We start from the raw sequence: 20,272 nt of genomic DNA, 5'->3' as shown, positions 1-20,272 counted from the left end.
TGATACAGAAGTCGAAGTGACCTTGGTTACACCATGAGTTGGGTACAGAACTGGCTTTGTCATAGAAGATGAAGAGTAGCTATAGATCTGAAACCAGTGCTTTTCTGTAGGAATCAGACCGCTGTCGTTAACATATTTATTATAAAAAATATTTGGAGGAGAACATAGGTGATCAAATTAGTAAATATGTGAATAACAGATCTGTGGAGCTGTGAGTAGTGAGGAGGAATGCTAGACGATACAGCAGGATATAGATTGACTGGAGGCTTGTATGGAAAAATGGCAGGTGGCATTTAATCCAGACAAATGTGAGGTGATACATTTTGGAAGGTCTAATGAAGGAGGGAAGTGCACAGTAAATGGTAGAATTCTGAGAAGCACAATCATAGAGCAGTATCTAGGTCTACAGGTTCACAGTTCCCTGAAAATGACAAGTCTAGTGGAGAAGATGGTCAGGGCAAAGTGTATAAAAACTGGTCATGTTGCAGCTCGCTAGAACTTCAGTGAGGCTACATCTGCAATGTTGTGTACAATTCTGCTCACCAAACCACCACAAGGATGATCAGCTTTGCAAAGGGTACAGAAACAGGTTACTAGGATGTCACCTTGTTTGGAGGATATTAGTTATGAGGAGATGTTGGATAAAATTGGTTTATTTTCTTTTGAACATCAGAGGCTGAGGGGCAACCCGGTAGAAATTTACAAAACTGGGAGAGACATGGATAGTTGGAGTCTAGAGTAGAAATGACAGTTTGTGTAGGGGACATAAGTTTAAAGTAATAGGGAAAAATGTAAAGGAAGTGTGAAAAGTAAGTTTTTACACACAGGACAGTATGTGCCTAGAATGCATTGCCAGAGGAAGTGGGATAAGCAGGTACAATCACAATGCTTAAAAGACATCTTGATGGATTTGTGAATTGGCAGGGAATAGAGAGATACAAACTGTGCAGGGGAAAGAAAGAGATTTCATGATTAGAAAATCATGCGTTAATGGAGGCTTGTGGGCTAAAGGGACTATTCCTGTTCTGTAGTGTTATTTGAGACCTCAGTTTTTCAAATACAGACTGGAATATTGGTAGAGTAAGAGGCAGCAAGGGTAAGTTTTCCTGGATTGTATGCACGATAAATTTCCGAAAACAGTGCATTCAGTTCAAAAAGAAAGAGCGCTCGTTTGGTCCTACTTCTTGGGAATGATGGGAGCCAAGTAGATCAAGTGTCAGTGTCAGACCATTCAGGAGACCATGATCCCGTGTAGGAAGGTACAGAATAATGTCAGATAATAACCAGCATTAATTCAGAATGAGAAAACTCAATTGATGGAAAGTTGTCTTCAAGGGCAAGGTCAAAGCTGGACAGCAATGACTGGAGTGACAGGTTGATGGGACAAAGTATAAATAATAATAAGGGCTACTTTCAAAGAGAAGATGGCTCAAGTACACTCAAAAAGGAAAGGAAGTGCAAACATTCAGGGCTGCTTGTATGACAATTAGAATTTAAGATAAGATTTAAAAAAAACACTTATGATAGGTGTCAAGGAGAAAAGTCCAAATTGACAGTCACAAGGAATACAGAAGGTCCAGAAGTTGGGGCAAGCAGATGAAAAAGCACACAAGGAAGGGAGACAGTTAGGAGAAAAGGTTGGCAGCCAGTTGAGAGGGGCTGGTAACACACTGGCTATAACAATGTAGGAGAGAAACATGCAGATTCTGGGCTCAGACACAGGGCAAAATTTAGGAGCCCCTTGGCCTTATCGGAAGCAGCAGAGGCAGTGGATCGATTGCCACCATGAGTGAGACAATGAAGCTCTTTGAGCTCCTCAGTTGTTGTTGTAGGTGAGGATGGAGGATACATGGGGGAGGGGGAAGAAATGTTCAATGAGAACAAACTTGTATTAGAGATATCATTAAAAAATAAACATACTGCAGGTCACACAGAAAGCTGATTTGGCTCTTATGCTAAATATAAAGACTGAGAACTGGAGTTATAAACCAGTGGAAACAGATTCCATTGAAATGGTTCAGTACTGACTGTGATTGAAAGCAAAATCCAAACATCCAATAGCTACCTACAAACTCACTTCTGTGTCAGCAAATGAGATAAATGAGTGAATCCCTTCCCACCCTCAGAGCAGACGAATGGCCTCTCTCCAGCGTGAACTCGCTGGCGTATATTGAGGCTAGTTGATCACCTGAAGATATGTCTGCAAAAAACACACAAATAGTCTCTCAGCAGTGTGAACATATTGATGATTCATCAGTTGCCCAGAACATTTAAAGCACTTCCCACAGTTTGGACATTTAAAAGGTCTCTCGTCAGTGTGAGCAGCTTGTATGCCAGGACTGTGGTTCACCAAGTGAATCCCTCCCCACAATCAAGGCTTGCATTGTGCCAGTCCTGGTAATTAACTAAAACCGTGTCCACACACACAATACGTGTATGCTTTCTCCTTACATGTTCAAAATCTGATAATGTTCTGTTTACAATAAACTGAGGTGTCCATAAGACCCTGGGATTATGCCTGGTGTCAGTTTCCCTTTGAGTACACTGTGAAATCAATTTAAAACAGAACAATGCAATGAAGAGAGAGTCCACACAAACACCAGGCTGCCGATGCAATCAGCTCGTAATGAATCTGGTAGTTTGATTAGATTAGACTCCCTACAGTGTGGAAACAGGCCCTTTGGCCCAACAAGTCCACACTGCCCCTTGAAGCATCGGACCCAGACCCATCCCCCTATCACCCACACACCCCTGAACACTCCGGGCAAATTAGCATGGCTAATCCACCAATCCACCTAGCCTGCACATCTTTGGACTGTGGGAGGAAACCGGAACACCTGGAGTAAACCCACACAGCCATGGAGAGAATGTGCAAACTCCGCTCAGACAGTTGCCCGAAGCTGGAATCGAACCCGGGTCCCTGGCACTGTGAGGCTGCAGTGCTAACTACTGAGCCACCGTGCCACCCCGTAGGATTAATGACACACTATTTAAAAAAAAGTGACCACAAAAGCCAGTGATTCACTAATGTCGATCAGGGAACAGAAGCTGCCACCTGGTCTGGACTTATACAAGACTCTGGCGTCTTTGTGAGTGGACAGACAAAGAATGTTGAGAAAGAGGTGAAATACAGATATTGACTAAATCCACATCTCAATCAGGACTTTGACATCATGTCACAAACCCTTAATCTTCACTGTTGTGAATGTCCAGTGTGGAAGATCTATGGAACACCATCACGGTGAGGACCCCCTCCAAGTCACACATCATCCTGACTTGTTTGAATCCAGTGCAGGATGAACAGCAATTTCCTCCAATTAAACACTGAGACAGCTTCTACACTGACTGCAACCTTCTGTCTAGTAACTGTGTGAAGCTGAACCAGACTGTTCACAACTCTGATGAAATACTTCACACTAAGATGAGCTTTCTCCTGCATCATCACCAAACTAACTGTTTCTATCTCAGTAACATCACCTGACTCCATCCACATCTCAGCTCATCTGCTGCTGAAACCCTATCCATTCTTTGTTACTTCTAGATTTAACTACTCTAACACAGACCGGTCCCCCACATTCAACCTTCCTGTAATGTTGGAGTGATTCAAATCTCTGCTGTCTCATTTCTAGTGTTATTGGCCCAAAGTGCATCACAGGTGCTAAAAAGATACATCAACAGATCTGTTAAAAGACTATCCAATTTAGCATCGTGATAGTACCATACAGCATGATAAGTTTTTCTCAAAGTGAGAATGGGACCTACTTTCCACAGGACTGTACAGTAGTTACTCTCACCGAATGCTGTTCTGGATAAACGCTGAGGATGAGCTAACATAGGTTTTCCCCTCCCTCTCTCGCACTGTTCTTCCTCATCCCTGTTGTACCATTTTGTTTCTATGTCTCCTGTACACTCAAACATGTCTGTGTAGCTCCTTGAAAAGATAACTTTAATAAAACTTCAAGTATATTCTTTTTTGCTTCATGCAGCAAGTCATATGTGTATTGTCTCCTCTTTTCTTACACTCGCAAAATCCTGCTGAGAAGAAAATGCCAGTTGCTGAAGGAACATTCGCAACAGTGGGATTCAAACCCACATCAATGAAAAGACTGGAGTCTTAATTCAGCTCCTTAAGACTGTTCAGCCACAGTAACTGACAAGTCGTGGTCATCCTTATTGTCTTCAATGATGATGTCGCTGCACCAAATTTTAGTCATGGAGCAGGAGAGGCCTCGAGACTGCATTACCATTTCTTAAATCTCTAACAACCTCAACCTCAACACCATTTTTGCCTCAAATCCCTGCAGAGTCTCCAATTTCTCTCAGGTTACCTCTCATGCTTTTCTCTTCTCAAGAAAAGAACTTCTTGCTGTTTAACAGAAAGTGTGAAAGAAACATAGGAGGTCTGGCAATGAGACAAGTGAAATCATGTTAGTTTCAAGATATTTGCACTATTTCTTTCTCTCCGCAGGAATGGCTTCACTAACATCCTACATAATTGTTAAAAATTGTAACAACTATGTAGCAATTAAAGCTAAAATTCGATCTTCTCTCTTAATCATTTGCAGCACCCGCAGAAGACTTTAGACCCATTTCTGTCCTTTTCCATACCCATCCTGAATCGAAAAGAGCGAAAATAACAGACCTGCTGAATTTATCCAGCACATTTTCTGGACATTTTGGGTTTCTAAATTAATTCCCTCAATGTGTCAAATGTCTTAAATGCTTGCTCACAAGGTCTTCGTATCTGCTATTTAAATAGTGCACTGTGAACACTTCAATCATCCATTTTATATGAAACAAGCACACAGTAACTGAACCGTCTTCACGCAAAAATACAAAAATGTATTTCCTTTCTCATCTTTTAAGCCCGTTTGGTTTTTTGTACCATTTAATATGAAGTCTTACAACTGCACCAGAAACCTCTGGTTAAAAAGATTCTGAAAATGTAGTCCGTAACATGAGAATTGGCAAAAGTTGTTGACACACAGAAGAAAGAAAATGTTGTGTGAGATTCAGCAAATAAAGGAACATTTCTTAGACTGTAGCTGAAAAAAATTGGTTTATTGAAACAGACTTTTTCACCATTCGACCGAGTGACTGGAGTTATACAGGGCACTTAAAGATGAGGGCAACAACATCACAAAATTAATTTTGAATGTTAAATCCTGGAGCAAGTACTGAAAATGGATTGCAATGTGAATGAGAAGAATACATTGGAACCTTGGGATTTTCTAAAGCAGTTACCTTTTACTTCCTTGGACTGCAGCGGCGTCCGTGAAAAACCCATTTGTCACCTTATAAAGCAGGATTTGAACATTGACTGTGGAAGGCCAAGTTAACTCAGTTGTTGGAACATACGCTGTTTAAGTGCAGAGTTGTGAGTATGAGCCCAACACTGGGCACCACCTGTTTATTTAGTATTTTCCCTTTGCAAATTCCCTTCCTCCAGCTATTCTTGATGACCCTTACATCCCATGAATCAGCTTAGCGAATCTCTTTTGCACCGCATTCAACGCCAGCATATCCTTTCTTAAATACGAGTAGCTAAACCAATATGGCTTCACCAACATCCAATACAGTTGTTACAAGATGTCCCGATCCTCAAAACACCAACACCTCGCAGTTAAGGCCAAAATTCCATTTACTTTCTTCATAACTTCAGCATCAGTTTAGGACTTTAGACCCATCCTTGTCCTTTTCCATACAAATCCTGAATCGAATAGTTATAATAACTACCTGCAAAATGCTATCCCACTGAAACTTCAACCACTTGCTCAACTTTGTAACCTAAAGTCAAGTCCAGGACCTTCCCCTTCCTTGTTGGGACTTCTACTTAGTGGCTGAAAAAATGCTCTCCTGGATGTATTTTAAAAATTCTGATAAATCCTTCACATTATGACGACTCCATTAATGTTGAGGAAGTTGAAAGTCTCTGCTACCATAATCCTGCTACTTCTACACTTTCTCAAAATCTGTCTCCTTATTTATTTAAAGGGGTTTTCAAAAATGTCACCTGTCCTTATTGCTCTATAGATTCCTGAAGCAAAATAACAATATTTCCTCCTCCTTTACCACCTCCACTGCCTTGCATGAAGGCCCTGTATCCTGGAATACTGAGCTGCTAACCATGTCCAAGTGACAGCAATGGCTTTCTGACCCCACTAATTTGTATCCTCAAATCATCTGCCTTATTCATCTGACTCCAAGCATTAAATACCATTCACCCGTGGCAAACTCGCTTATATCTTAATTGCCCAATGACAATGCCTTCCAGACTCTCTTGTTTCTTCTCTTTTTGGCCATTATTATTTTTGAACATTCTCTGGATTTCAGCCCACTGCTAAACTTTTTACATGACCCCCAACAGTACTGGAAACCCATCCCCAGCTCCCACAAGGATGCAGTTCCCATTCCAGTTTAGGTGTAACCGCTGTGTGTAATTCTACTCTTCCTGCTGAAGGACGGATGTTGTAAAACTTCAAAAGGTTCAGAAAAGAATTGTAATGGTTATTATTGTAATAGTGTACCATTAGTACACTAAGTTTCAAGCATTTTGGGATGACTCGGTTCCCAGTTGCTCATATGAAATGTACTGACTGTCATTGAGTGAAAAATAAAAACCACAGGTTCCTCGCACTTGTTGGAGGTGAGGATAGAGGAGATAGGCTCTCCATCTCCCCTTTCAAAATAAATTAGTCTGCTTTTGAGATAAAGATCCAATGCACAGTAGTTTTAATAAAATTTATATCATTTTTTCTCCCAACAAGGTAACCAGACATGTGGTGTTTTCAAACATCATGAGAAACAAGCCCAGATAACATGACTTGAATACAGATAATACGAGCAACAAAAATTCCTACAGATTCTTGGGAACTCATTGGTGTTTAACCACAGTGGCTCAGCGGTTAGCACTGCTGCCTCACAGTGCCAGGGACCTGGATTTGATTCCACCCTTGGGCAACCGAGTGTGTGGTTGTTGGCATATTCTCCCTGTGGCTGCGTGGGTTTCCTCTAGGTGCTCTGGTTTCCTCCCACGTGCTGGTTAGTGGATTCGCCAAGCTAAATTGCCCAGAGTGTTCAGTGATGCGTACATTAGGTGGGCTACGGGGAGATGTGTCTGGGTGGGATGCTCTGAGGTTTTGTGTGGAATTCTTGGGCCGAAGGGCCTGTTTCCATACTGTAGGAATACTCCGAATTCTATGAAAACCCGTCCTAATGAACTAGGGAATCCCTTTTCACACACTGCGGGTGGATTGTCTTTACCCAGTGTGAATGTGTTGATCTACAGCAATAAAACGTTATCATTTTCAAAACCTACTCTACAGTTACGTATTTGTTATTGAGATTAATGCGAAAGGACTAATAAATTAAACGCCATTTATTTCAATGCCAGAGGCCTAACAGCTAAGGCAGAGGAACTCAGGGCAAGATTGGAAACATGAAACTGGGTTATCATTGCAATTACAGAGGCAAGGCTCAGAGGTGGACAGGGCTGCCAGCTTAATGTTCTAAGATATAGTTCCTATAGAAAGGATAGAAAGTCGAAGGGGGAGGGGGAAGCAAAGCAAGAGAGGAGGGAAAAGTGGCATTTTTGAGCAAGGATAACATTACGGCGTTACTTAGGCAGGATATATCTGAGAATACATCCAGGGAAGTTATTTGGGTGGAACTGAGAAATAAGAAAGGGATGATCACCTTATTGGGATTATACTATAGCCACCCCCATTAGTCAGCAGGAATCTGACAAATAATTTTGAAAGAAGTTATCTGGAAGAATAACAGGGTGGTGATGGAAGGGATTTTAACTTTCCAAACAGACTGGGAATTCCATGGTCTAAAAGGCTTGGATGGAGCGGAGTTTGCTGAGAGTGTAGAGGAAAATGTTTTGATTCAGTATGTGATGTACCGACTACAGAAGGTGCAAAACTTGACCTGCTGTTGGCAAATAAAGCAGGACAGGTGACTAGGGTATCAGCAGGGGAGGACTTTGGGGCCAGTGACCATAATTCTATTAGTTTTAAAATAGTGATGGAAAAGAGTAGACCGGATCTGAAAGTTAAAGCTCTATATTGGAGGAAGGCCAATTTTAATGGTATTACACAAGAGCTTTCAAAAGTTGATTGGGGCAGATGTTCGCAGGTAAAACAGAAAGTTAGAAAGTGGGAAGCCTTCAAAAAAAAAAGAGATAACGAGAGTTCAGGGACAGTATACTCCTGTTCGGGTGAAGGACAATGCTGGTAGGTATAGGGAATTCTGGATGACTAGAGAAATCAAGGTTTTGGTCAAGAAAAACGAGGAAGGACATGTCAGGTATAGACAGCAGAGATCGAGTGAATGCTTACAAGAGTATAATGACAATAGTATACTTAAGAGGGAAATTAGTAGGGCAAAAAGGGAACATGAGGTAACTTAGGCAAATAGTATTAAGGAAAATCCAGTGGGATTCTACAAATAGATTAAGAACAAAAAGGATAACGATGGAGAGATAGGGCCCCTTAAAAAGCAGCAATGCCTCCTATGTGTGGAATTGCAAGAAATGGGGAATATAATAAAACAAGTATTATGCATCAGTATTTACTACAGAAAAGGATATGGAAGATATGGACTGTGGGGAAATAAATAGCAACATCTTGAAAATTATCCATATTACAGAGGTAGTGATGCTTAAAACGTATAAAAGTGGATAAATTCCTGGGACCTGATCAGGTGTATCCGAGAACTCGGAGGGAAGCTAGGCAAGTGATTGCTGGGCCCCTTGCTGAGATATTTGTATCATCGATAGTCACATTTGAGGGACCAGAAGTTGGCTAATGTGGTGCCACTATTTAAGAAAGGTGGTAAGGAAAAGCCAGGGAACTATAGGCCAGTGAGCCTGATATTAGTGGTGGGAAAGTCGTTCTAGGAATCCTGAGGGATAGTACTTGAAATATTTGGAAAGGGAAGGACTGATTAGGGATAATCAACATGGCTGTGTGTGTGGGAAATCATGTCTCACTAACTTGATTTTTTTTGATGGAGGAACAAAGAGGATTGAGTAGCGCAAAGAGGTGGATGTGTTCTATATGGATGTCACTAAGGCGTTTGACAAGGTTCCTCATAGTAGACTGATTAGCAAGGTCAGATCAGATGGAATACAGAGAGAACCAGTCATTTGGAAACAGATCTGGCTTGAAGGTAGAAGACGGAGTGCTGGTGGAGGGTTGCTTTGTCGACTGGAGGCCTGTGACCAGTGGTGTGTCATTTATAAAGATGATTTGGATGTGAATGTAGGAGTTATAGTTACTAAGTACCAATCCTTGCAGCATACTGCAGGTCAAAGGCCTTTCCAAATGGCCAGCTCTCCCTGGATTCCATGTGATCTAACCTTGTTAATCAGTCGACCATGAGGAATATCGAAAACATCCACCGCTCTGCCATCAATCTTGTTTCTAACTTCTTCAAAAAAACTCAATCAAGTTAGTAAGGCATAATTTCCTATGGACAAAGCCATGTCAACTATTCCCCATTCAGTCCACGCTTTCCAAATATATGTAAATCCTATCCCTCAGAATTCCCTCCAACAACTTACCCACAACTGACATCAGGCTCACTAAAAGTTTATTGTTCCCTGGTTTTATGTTACCACCTTTCTTAAACAATGGCACCAGATTAGCCAACCTCCAGTGTAACAGCTCACCTATGACTGTCAATGGTGCAAATATCTGAGCAAGGGGCCCAATCGCAAGCCTAGCTTCCCGCAAAGTTCGAGAATACACCTGAAGAGGTCCTGGGGATTTATCCACCTTTATGCTCTGTATGGCATCCAGCACCACCTCCTCTACAACATGGAACTTTTCAAGATACACATTCATTTCTCTAAGTTCTTTAGCTTTTGTATCCTTTATCACAGTAAATACTGATGTAAAATACTTTTTTGTATCTCACCCATCTCGTGCATTCCCACACATAGGCGGTCTTACTGTGCTTTTAAGAAGCATAGTAGTGTCAAAATTGGCCTCATTTAAAACTTTGACTCTTCGACCAAAGTCTATCCTTTTCCATAATTATTTTAAAACTAATAGAGATATAATCATAGGCCCCAAAATATTGTCCCCCCTGCTGACCCCTCAGTCCCCTGCCCTACCTTATTTCCCAAGAGAAGATCAAGTTTTGAGCAGGGACTAATGACACCAGTACAAACAGCCCAAAGATCAAAGTTCATTCCTTGATTTAAGGGCAAAATCCTTCAAATGTGGTTGTGGTGAACTTGCTGGTGTGTTAACAGTTGGGATGATTGAGTGAATCCCTTTCCACACATAGAACAAGTGAATGGTCTGTCCCCAGAGTGAACTCGCTGGTGTCTCAGCAGGTTGGTTGAGTGAGCAAATCCCTTCCCATACTCGGAACATGTGAACAGTCTGTCCCCACTGTGAACTCGTTGGTGTTTCAGCAGGTTGCTTGACTGAGTGAATCCCAGCCCACAATCAGAGCAAATGAACAGTTTCTCCCCAGTGTGACTGCGTTGGTGCATTTCCAGCTGGGATGGGTAAATAAATCCCTTCCCACAATCCCCACATTACCACAGTCTCTCCCCAGTGTGACCGTGCTGGTGTTTGGGCATTTCAGATGAATCTTCACAGAATCTTCGACACACAGACAATACGCATTTCTCCCTGGTGTGAACAGTGCTTCTTCCTTTAATGTTCAAAATCCTGAGATAATTAGGTTACGACAAACAGATTGAGTGTCAGATCTGGATGTGGTTTTGTTTGATTTCTCTGAATGCAATCACAATTTCAAACTGAAGAAAAAAAAAGTAGAGAGAGAGAGAGAAACCAGAAGAACACACACAAAGATTGTCAAACTCAGAAATTAATCTGATCAATTGTGGATGCAACACTGAGGGGCACTGCTGGATTATCAGTAAAACTGAACTGGTTCATTAAATGTCCTTCAGGGAAGGGAAACAGTCAGCGTTTGTCCAAAACTACAAAAAGAGATAGAGTTTGGACAGACATGAAGGGCAGGCATTTTATTCATCTGAAAATGAATCCAATTCCTGTTTTCTCTCCATACCCTCTGATCCTTCTGAAGGACTAAGATGCAGAAAAATACCTGAAATCTAAAATAAAAACAGAAAATGATAGAGATACTCAGCAGATCTGGCAGCATCTGAAATGGTGATAGATGCAGGAACCATTGCAATCTTGAAGAAGTGTTGAGATGATCATCCACTGCACCAAAATACAGGTTACACACCGAGTGCCAGAAAACGGGCCTAGCTTCAATAGGTGCTTGATGGCCAGCACCGATACAATGGGGACATTGTTGAACACAATGTTACCCGAGTGTCTGACCCCATTTAGTTCCGTGTTTCTCTCCTATTCTCTTTTAGGAAACAGGCAGCAGCAAGTAGTGAAGAATGCAAATGATATTTCGGCCTTCATTGTGAGAGGATTCGAGTACAGGAAGAGGGATATCTTTCTATAAGGGCCTTGGTGAGACCACACCTGGAGTCGTGTGCACCTTTGTTCTCCTTTCCAGAGGAAGGATGGCCTGGCTACTGAATGATCGGAAAGAAGGTTCACCAGACCAATTCCTGGGATCACAGGACTGATGTATGAAAAGAGATTTGATCTTGATTAATCCTTCTTTCTTTTAATCTTTCAGCCACCGACAACATCATGAACTAATTTCAAATCCCATTTGCTGATTTGAGTCTTTTACTGCTAAAGCTATACTTTGGTTCCCATTCCCCTGTCATACGAGTTTAAATCCTCACCAGTGGAACTAGCAAAAGCATCAACAAGAATATCTGTCCCAGCTCTGCCCAGGACAATTGTTCAAGCTTGTGCATGTCCCACCTTCCCCAGAAACAAACAAACAGTCTCAATGCCTCAGGAATCCAAACCTTTTAAGTTATAGCTCCAGCCATGCACTCATCTCATCTGTCCTCTTATGCTTTTACTAGCACATGCATTGTAGCAGCTCACACTGTTACGGGATTAGATCACGAAAGGTCCTGTGGGGGGTATAAAAGAGTCCTGTTGAGAAGGAACATTAGGGAATTTACTTGGGTTTCTGTAAACAGACAGTTCAAAACACATAAGCATTTTAACAAGAGGCAGTTTTTAAAGGCCTGGTTCAGCCACAATCACAAGTTTGTTACTTAATAAAAAGTAGAAGCAAAAGTCTGATCCTACAGCATTCTGAACTGTTTAGGTAATTGTAACCAGAAATGCAAACAACCAATTAACATGAAATGGTTAGCTGAATTCCTTGAGCAAATGTTTGTCAGCAATAAAAGCAGCTCACTGTATCATTATGGAAGGAAAAGCAATAAATGGCGTAAACACAACCTCGAAAAGACCAACAACATAGGAAGGGGCAAAGGAAGATTATAAAGAGAGAAGTCAGGGCTGCAGAGAGATAAAACAATTGAAATGTAGATACGGATAATTTGAATAAATTCTTACATCCAAAGATCAAGGGAAGAGTGACAAAGATAGATTACAAAATCCGAAATGAAGATATGGTTAGTGCCTTAGTTATTTGTGAAATCTGAACAAATTTTGTTTCATGGCTTGGTAAAGCTCTAAAGTGACTGAATTTCACACTCAGTGGAACTGGAATAGATGCTTTTTATTAAAACAAGAAAGTAATAATGGAAAGCGCTTAGAGTAGAAAATGAAACTTCAGTTTAAAAATCATTTACAGAATGCAAATCGTTGGGATTGTAAACTGCAGCAGCAAGTCAGAAACACTGTTTGATCTTTTAAGCTGAAGTAAGAGAGGGATTTTTCCACAATTTGTCAACTGTATTACAAAATTGTAGTCACTTTATATCAGAGTTGAGTTTAAAAGACTTAATCACAATTCCTAACAATCCACACTACAGTTAGTAGAGAATTTGGAAAAGTTCTTCGTGATAAGATACCATTTTGGTTTTTGGCAAAAAAATGTGGTGCAGCTGGCAAATGTCTGAGGAGGAATATAACTGTCAAAAGCATTGTAAGGTCCCAAAGACAGACGAAGTAGTTTTCGAGCTAACCTCAGGAGATTATAGAAGGGTTTAGGACTGAACATAGTGTTGTCCACGATTGTTTGAACATAGGACATAGAACATTACAGCACAGTACAGGCCCTTCGGCCCTTGATGTTGTGCCGACCTGTCATACCGATCTCAAGCCCGTCTAACCTACACTATTCCATGTACGTCCATATGCTTATCCAATGACACCCTAAATGTACCTAAAGTTGGCGAATCTACTACCGTTGCAGGCAAAGCGTTCCATTCCCTTACTACTCTCTGAGTAAAGAAACTACCTCTGGCATCTGTCCTATATCTTTCACCCCTCAATTTCAAGCTATGCCCCCTCGTACTCGCCGTCACCATCCTAGGAAAATGGTTTGCTTACTGGATTGGATATATTGATTTGGGGTGTGTGGCTAACAATGACAACAATATTGCATGTAAATAACACCTAGCGAATGGAATAAAAATATCACAATCAGCCAGGGAAAGTTTGAGTGTCACTGTCCACTCTTCCAATCTGAGCTGTATTTAAGAGGGGAATTAGGCCTCATGTGAAAGCCAGGTTTGGAGTGGACTCTGACCTCTCCCACACATGCGGTAACAGAGCTCTGAATAAAGGTCACTTGTACAACTGAACACAACACAAACTTCTCCCGACAACAATGTGGCACTGGGTGTAAGCTTGACAATGCTACATTTGAGATCTCGTATTTTAGTGTATCTCTTAACTTCCTATCTTCAGCTTTCAGGTCCTCCTCCCTTGGTTTTCCTATGTCACTGGTACAATCGGATGTTCACCCTCCCACTCCAGAATGTCCTGAAGCTGCTCCATGTCATCGCTAATCCTGGCACCAGGGAGGCAACATACCATCCTGGATTCATGTCTCTCTCTATTGAATCCCCTGTCTCTACAGTCATATTTATCGTTTCCCTCCCCTTCTATGCAGCGGAGTCACTCCGAGTGCCATGAACCCGACTGATGCTGCTTCCCGAGTGGCCACCCCAACATCCTCCACCTCCCCCGAACAGTACCCAAAACAGTATATCTATTTGAGGGGGATGACTCTAGCACTTCCTTTCTGAGCCTTTTACGTGTCTGATGGTCACCCATTCCCTTGCTGTCTGTGTAATCTTCACCTGCTGCGTGACCAATCTGTTGAGAATGCGACCACAACCTTCTCAGTTACCATGGATGCTCCATACTGACTGCACCCACAGCTCAAGCTCTGAAAAGCAGTTAACTAGTAGCTGCAGATGGACACACTTCCTGCACAAATAGCCAATAGGGACACTGGTAATGTCCCGGAGTTTAATGCGGAAAACCGTGAGGTGATTCACGTTGGAAGGAGTAACAGGAATACAGAGTACTGGGCTAATGGTAAGATTCTTGGTAGTGTGGATGAGCAAAGAGATCTCGGTGTCCATGTACATAGATCCCTGAAATTTTCCACAAGTTGATAGGGTTGTTAAGAAGGTGTACAATGTGTTCGTTTTTACTGATCGAGGGATTGAGTTTCAGAACCATGAGGTCATATTGCAGCCGTACGAAACTCTGGTGCGGCCGCACTTGGAGTTCTGGTCACCGCATCGCAGGAAGGATGTGCAAGCATTGGAAAGGGTGCACAGGAGATTTACCAGAATGTTGCCTGGTATCGAGGGAAGGTCTTATGAGGAAAGGTTGAGGGACTTTAGGCTGTTTTCGTTAAAGAGAAGGTTCAGAGGTGACCTAATAGAGACATACAAGATGATATGAGGATTAGATAGGGTGGACACTGAGATCCTTTTTCCTCAGATGGAGCTGGCTAGCACGAGGGGATATAGCATTAGATTGACGGGTCATAGATATCGTACAGATGTCAGACATAGGTTCTTTACTCAGAGTAATAAGGGCGTGCAATGCCCTGCCTGCAACAGTAGTAGACTCGCCAAGTTTAAGGGCATTTAAGTGGTCATTGGATAAACATATGGATGATAATGGAATAGTGTAGGTTAAATGGGCTTCAGTGTGGTTTCACAGGTCGACACAACATCAAGAGCCTATGTTCTATTGTGCAAGAGGAGCACACCACAGATGTGATGTCTTCTGTTATGACTTCTCTCCAGATTAAACCAGTTTCTGCCTTAAAAAGAATTTAATTAAGCTAGGTCCTCCCCCTTCATTTCAAACATTACTATTATAAACCTAAAGCCCCTAACTTTATTTAAGCTAATACATACTTTAAAAACTGTAAGAAAGTTCTTTACGGTATCAAATATCAATTTGAGAGACTTTCTGAACTGCCCAAACTGAGACTGAGCATCACACTCAATCTTTCAGTTTCACTTTCTGTTTCACCCAACTCCAAAGCACTCTCACTTAGCCAAGCAGTACTCACAGTGCAGCCTTTTCATTTTCATTGTCTGCTCACACCCACTCTGATCTCAGCCTCCCATACTGTTTCAACGCAGCTCAATGGAAGCTCAGGGAACAGCATCTTCACATTAAATGCAGTAATTTATAACCCTCAGGAATCAACACAGACTTCAGTTTCAGGATCAATGGAGTTGTCAGGAAATGGAAGATTCCACCTGGAGGGGTGCTGGAATTTGTGCACATAAGGAATTTTAAAAGGAAGTTTGCAGGTATTCAAGAATGAAAAATGTATGGATTAAAATCATGAAGTAGGCGATTGGGACTAAATATGGCAGTTCTTTAAAAGAGACGAGGTGTTGTTTGGACAAATCTACCCCTCTCAGGCCAATATCTCCTTTCTCAGCTGCAGGATATAGAACTGAACACTTATCCCAGGGGTGATCAAACCAAAAATTTGAATATCCTGCTTTCAAGTTACAAACTTACCAGGAATATTCTCCCACGCATAGAATGGTTATACCTCTTCCCTTTCCCAGTTAAGTGTCAATGATACTCAGATCCTGATCACTCCGCTTAATGGAGAACATGCTTTGTGATCCTGGTCTGCAAATTATTCTCAATAAATATCCTGTAAAGCAAATCCACAAGAGATAAATAACGGTCAGCCCTGGACAGAAATCCAGAAAACACAACAAGATTGTCTGGAAAAGGCAAACATTTCTCTTGGTTTCTGTTAGTTATGTATAAATCCTCCTCTTCAAAGCACCCTGCTCCCCCACACAGAAAAATGCAGAGGTAAAATACACCCATTATTAGAGACTGAGGAAGTCAGACATTAATAAATTTGACCAGGGAGCACAAGGGGACTCAGAGCACTTTCAGTGATTTGATCCCAATCATATGAATACTGGGCAAACGGATATGCTTTAATAGATCATAATATTTAAAGCAGGACTTCCTACAGTGAGAGTGCAACAGGTAACATGAAGTTCTAAGCAAGGGTTAGCGGATCCGAAACGTTATTTTTTTTTCTTTCACAGATGCTACCAAACCTACTGAGCTTTTCCAGCAACTTTGTTTTTGAACATGCAGTTCTGAACGCGTTTTCGGCATTTCTCCTCCATTAAATATCTAACGTATAACTTGCAGCAATTTATACTGCCTGAAGCCAGTACTCCGCCAGTGTCAAAAGTCCTTCCCAGGAAATACACGCCATGTCTCACAGTCTGGGAAAGAAGTCCAGAAAAACAAAAACAAACATTTCTCTTGTCTTAATCTCCTCTCCCAAACAAGAAAGGCTGCGCTTGCGTTCCACTGCAGATTGCCACCTATAAATATGGCGATCCCGCATGAGTCCCGAAGATCATTGCCCCTAATAAAGATGGTGGCAATTACCTCTGCCTATCGCAGCCTCAGGTCCGCAGCAGTTTTTTCGTTTGCTGCAAAACACGGGGCCGGCATGTTAAAATTTGTTTTCTGACATGCATCAACGGCTATTAAAGCCTCTCAGTCAATACCGAAAGTATTTCCCTCCCGTTTTTTTGCAGCTTTCCTTTTTGTCCCGTGTACTGTACTTTCGGCAAGCAGCTAACCTTCAGTCGCAGAGATATTGCGTCTCCGGACAAAGACGATCACGTGATTTTCAAACAGACAAACATCTCACTCGCTCTGATTGGTTGGAGGATAGGCCGCTTCCATTGGGTCCTCCAAGCCCCGCCCCGTGCTCCGATTGAACCAAAGCTGACATCGCTCACAGGGAGACAGCAATAGCTGCAGGTGCTGGAGTCAAGGATGACACAGTGTGAAGCTGGAGGGACACAGCGAGCCAGGCACCATCAGAGGAGCAGGAAAGTTAATGGTTCAGGACCCTTCTTCAGAAATGGGGCGGCGGGGGGGGGGGGGAGGATGGGAGCTGAGACATAAACAGAGTGGGGGCTGGGGAAGGTAGGTGGGAAGGTGATAGGTGAGTGCAGGTAGTCAGTGGTGAAGATTTTTCCTGCTGTTCATTCGCTCTGTGAGTGATGGTGAGGGTTCATCCCGAGATGGGTAAAAAAAGGGCCATTCCTGATTCTCCTAATGTACGGCAAAACAGCTTGTATTTTATGGAAACTTTTACTCTGTCATTTTCCTCGATGTTTTGGCTGTTTCAGAGACTTGGATAGAGCAGGGTCAGGAATGGATGTTGCAAGTTCCAGGGTTTAGATCTTTCATTGAGGTCAGGGAAGATGGTAAAAGAGGGGGAGGTGTGGCTTTGTTAGCCAAGGACAGAACAACGGTGGCTGAAAGAACTTTTGATGAGGTGGTATGGGCTGAGATCAGAAACAGGAGAGGAGAGGTCACACTGCTGGGAGTTTTTTATAGGCCCCCGCAAAGTTCCAGGGATGTGGAGGAGTGGATTGGCAAAATGATTCTGGGCAGGAGTGAAAAGAACAGGGTGGTCATTATGGCAGATATTAACTTCCCTGACATTGAATGGAAATGCTATAACTCTAGAATGTTGAATGCATCAGTTTTTGTCCAATGTGTGCAGGAGGGTTTCCTGACTTGGTATGTCGAAGGGCCGACAAGAGGGGAGGCCACACTGGATCTGGTACTTGGTAATGAACCAGGCCAGGTGTTTGATTTAGTGGTAGGTGAGCACTTTGGACAGAGTGACCATAATTTGGTTATGTTTACTGTAGCAATGGAAAGGTTTAGGAGTATGCCACAGGGCAAGAGTTATAGATTGGGGAAGGGCAATTATAATGCGATTAGGCAAGACTTAGGAGGCATAGAATGGGTTAGCAAAATGCAAGGGATGGGGACAATCGAAATGTGGAGCTGGTTGATGGAACAGATATTGCTGTCCTTAATAAGTATGTCCCTGTCAGGCAGGGAGGAAGCGATAAGGTAAGGGAACTGTGGTTTACGAAAGAAATTGTATCTCTTGTTAAGCAGAAGAGGGAGGCATATGTGACGATGAGACAAGATGGTTCAGATGAGGCGATGGAGAGTTACAGATTAGCTAGTAAGGATTTAAAGAGAGAGTTAAGAAGAGCAAGGAAGGGACATGAGCAGACATTGGCAGGTAGAATAAAGGAGAACCCTAAAGCGTTCTATAGGTATGTGAGGAATAAGACGATGTCTCGGGGAGGAATAGGGCCAGTCAAAGACAGAAGTGGGAAGTTGTGTGTGGACCCTGTGGAGATTGGAGAGGTGCTAAATGATTATTTCTCATCTGTTTTCACTGAGAAACAGGAGAATATTGTAGAGGAGGTGACTGAGTTACGGGCTACTAGAATTGAAAGGATTAAGGTTAGTAAGGAGGAGGTGTGATCAATTCTAGAAGGTGTGAAGTAGATAAATCCCCTGGGCCAGATGGGATTTTTCTGAGGATTGTCTGGGAAGCCAGAGAGGAGGTGGCGGAGTCTTTGGCCTTGATCTTTGAGTCCTCATTATCTACAGGTTCAGTACCAGAGGTCTGGAGGATTGCAAATGTGCCCTTGTTCAAGAAGGGCAGTGGGGCTGACCAAGGTAATTATAGACGTGTGAGCCTTACATCTGTTGTAGGAAACATTTTGGGAAGGATTATAAGAGATAGGATTTATTATCATCTAGCAAGCAACAATTTGATTGGAGATAGTCAGCATGGATTCGTCAAGGGCAGGTTGTGACTCCCAAAACTCATTGAGTTTTTTGAGAAGGTGACCAAGCATGTGGATGAGGGAAGGGCAGTTGACGTGGTGTACATGGACTTCAGTAAAGCCTTTGATAAGGTTCCACATGGTAGGCTATTGAAGAGAATACAGAGACACGGGATTGAGGGAGAATTAGCAGTTTGGATTAGAAACTGGCGTTCTGTAAGAAGGCAATGAGTGGTGGTTGATGGAAAATATTCAGCCTGGAGTCCAGTTACTAGTGGTGTGCCTCAAGGATTTGTTTTGGGACCACTGCTGTTTGTCATTTTTATAAATGACTTGGACGCAGGCATAGGTGGATGGGTTAGTAAATTTGCAGATGACACTAAAGTCAGTGGAGTGGTGGACAGTGTGGAAGAATGTTGCGGGTTGCAGGGAGACTTGGATAAACTGCAGAATTGGGCTGGAAGGTGGCAAATGGAGTTTAATATGGATTAAATGTGAGGTGATTCACTTTGGCAAGAATAATAGGAAGGCAGAATACCGGGTCAATGGAAAGATTCTTGGTAGTGTGGCTGTGCAGAGGGATCTTGGTGCCCATGTACTAAGATCCCTGAAAGTTGCCACCCAGGTTGATAGTGCTGTTAAGAAGGCTTACGGTGTATTAGGTTTTATTGGTAGAGGGACTGAGTTCCGGAGCCATGATGTCATGCTGCAACTGTAGAAAATGCTAGTGTGGCCTCGTTTGGAATATTGCGTGCAATTCTGGTCGCCCCATTACAGGAAGGATGTGAATCATTGGAAAAGGTGCAGAGGAGATTTACCAGGATGTTGCCTGGTCTGGAGCATAGGCCCTATGAAGAAAGGCTGAAGGACTTGGGTCTGTTCTCTCATTGGAGAGAAGGAGGCTAAGAGGGGATTTAATAGAGACATACAAGATGTTCGGAGGATTAAATAGGGTGAACAGTGAGAGCCTTTTTCCGAGGATGATGACTTCAGCTTGTACAAGGGGACATAGCTACAAATTGAGGGGTGTTAGATTTAAGACAGATGTCAGAGGCAGGTTCTTTACTCAGAGAGTGGTAAGGGCATGGAACACCCTGCCTGCCAGTGTAGTTAACTCAGCCAGATTAGGGACATTTAAACAGTCCTTGGATAAGCATATGAATAATGATGGGGTAGTATAGGGTAAGGGGCTTAGATTAGTTCACAAGTCGGCGCAACATCGAGGGCCGAAAGGTCTGTTCTGTGCTGCATTGTTCTACGTTCTATGTTCGAGGTGCTTCA

General features: G+C 42.5%; 1 long non-coding RNA gene across 3 annotated transcripts; it reads right to left on the bottom strand.

The window, feature by feature from the left end:
- Positions 1–5,040: 5,040 nt before the first annotated feature.
- On the bottom strand, positions 5,041–16,992 carry LOC132208375 (uncharacterized). Of its 3 annotated transcripts, none has more exons than XR_009444445.1 (3): positions 16,425–16,992; positions 15,855–15,996; positions 5,041–12,023 (listed from the first exon to the last, which is right to left on the bottom strand). It is a non-coding gene; the product is annotated as an uncharacterized LOC132208375 (long non-coding RNA). The 3 variants fall into 3 exon arrangements; XR_009444446.1 differs by having other exon boundaries at positions 5,041–12,001; XR_009444447.1 differs by having other exon boundaries at positions 16,764–16,992.
- Positions 16,993–20,272: the final 3,280 nt, after the last annotated feature.

Source organism: Stegostoma tigrinum, unplaced genomic scaffold (genome assembly GCF_030684315.1).
Source record: "Stegostoma tigrinum isolate sSteTig4 unplaced genomic scaffold, sSteTig4.hap1 scaffold_369, whole genome shotgun sequence".
Taxonomy (NCBI): domain Eukaryota; kingdom Metazoa; phylum Chordata; class Chondrichthyes; order Orectolobiformes; family Stegostomatidae; genus Stegostoma; species Stegostoma tigrinum.
This window is presented reverse-complemented; position numbering and strand designations above follow the sequence as displayed.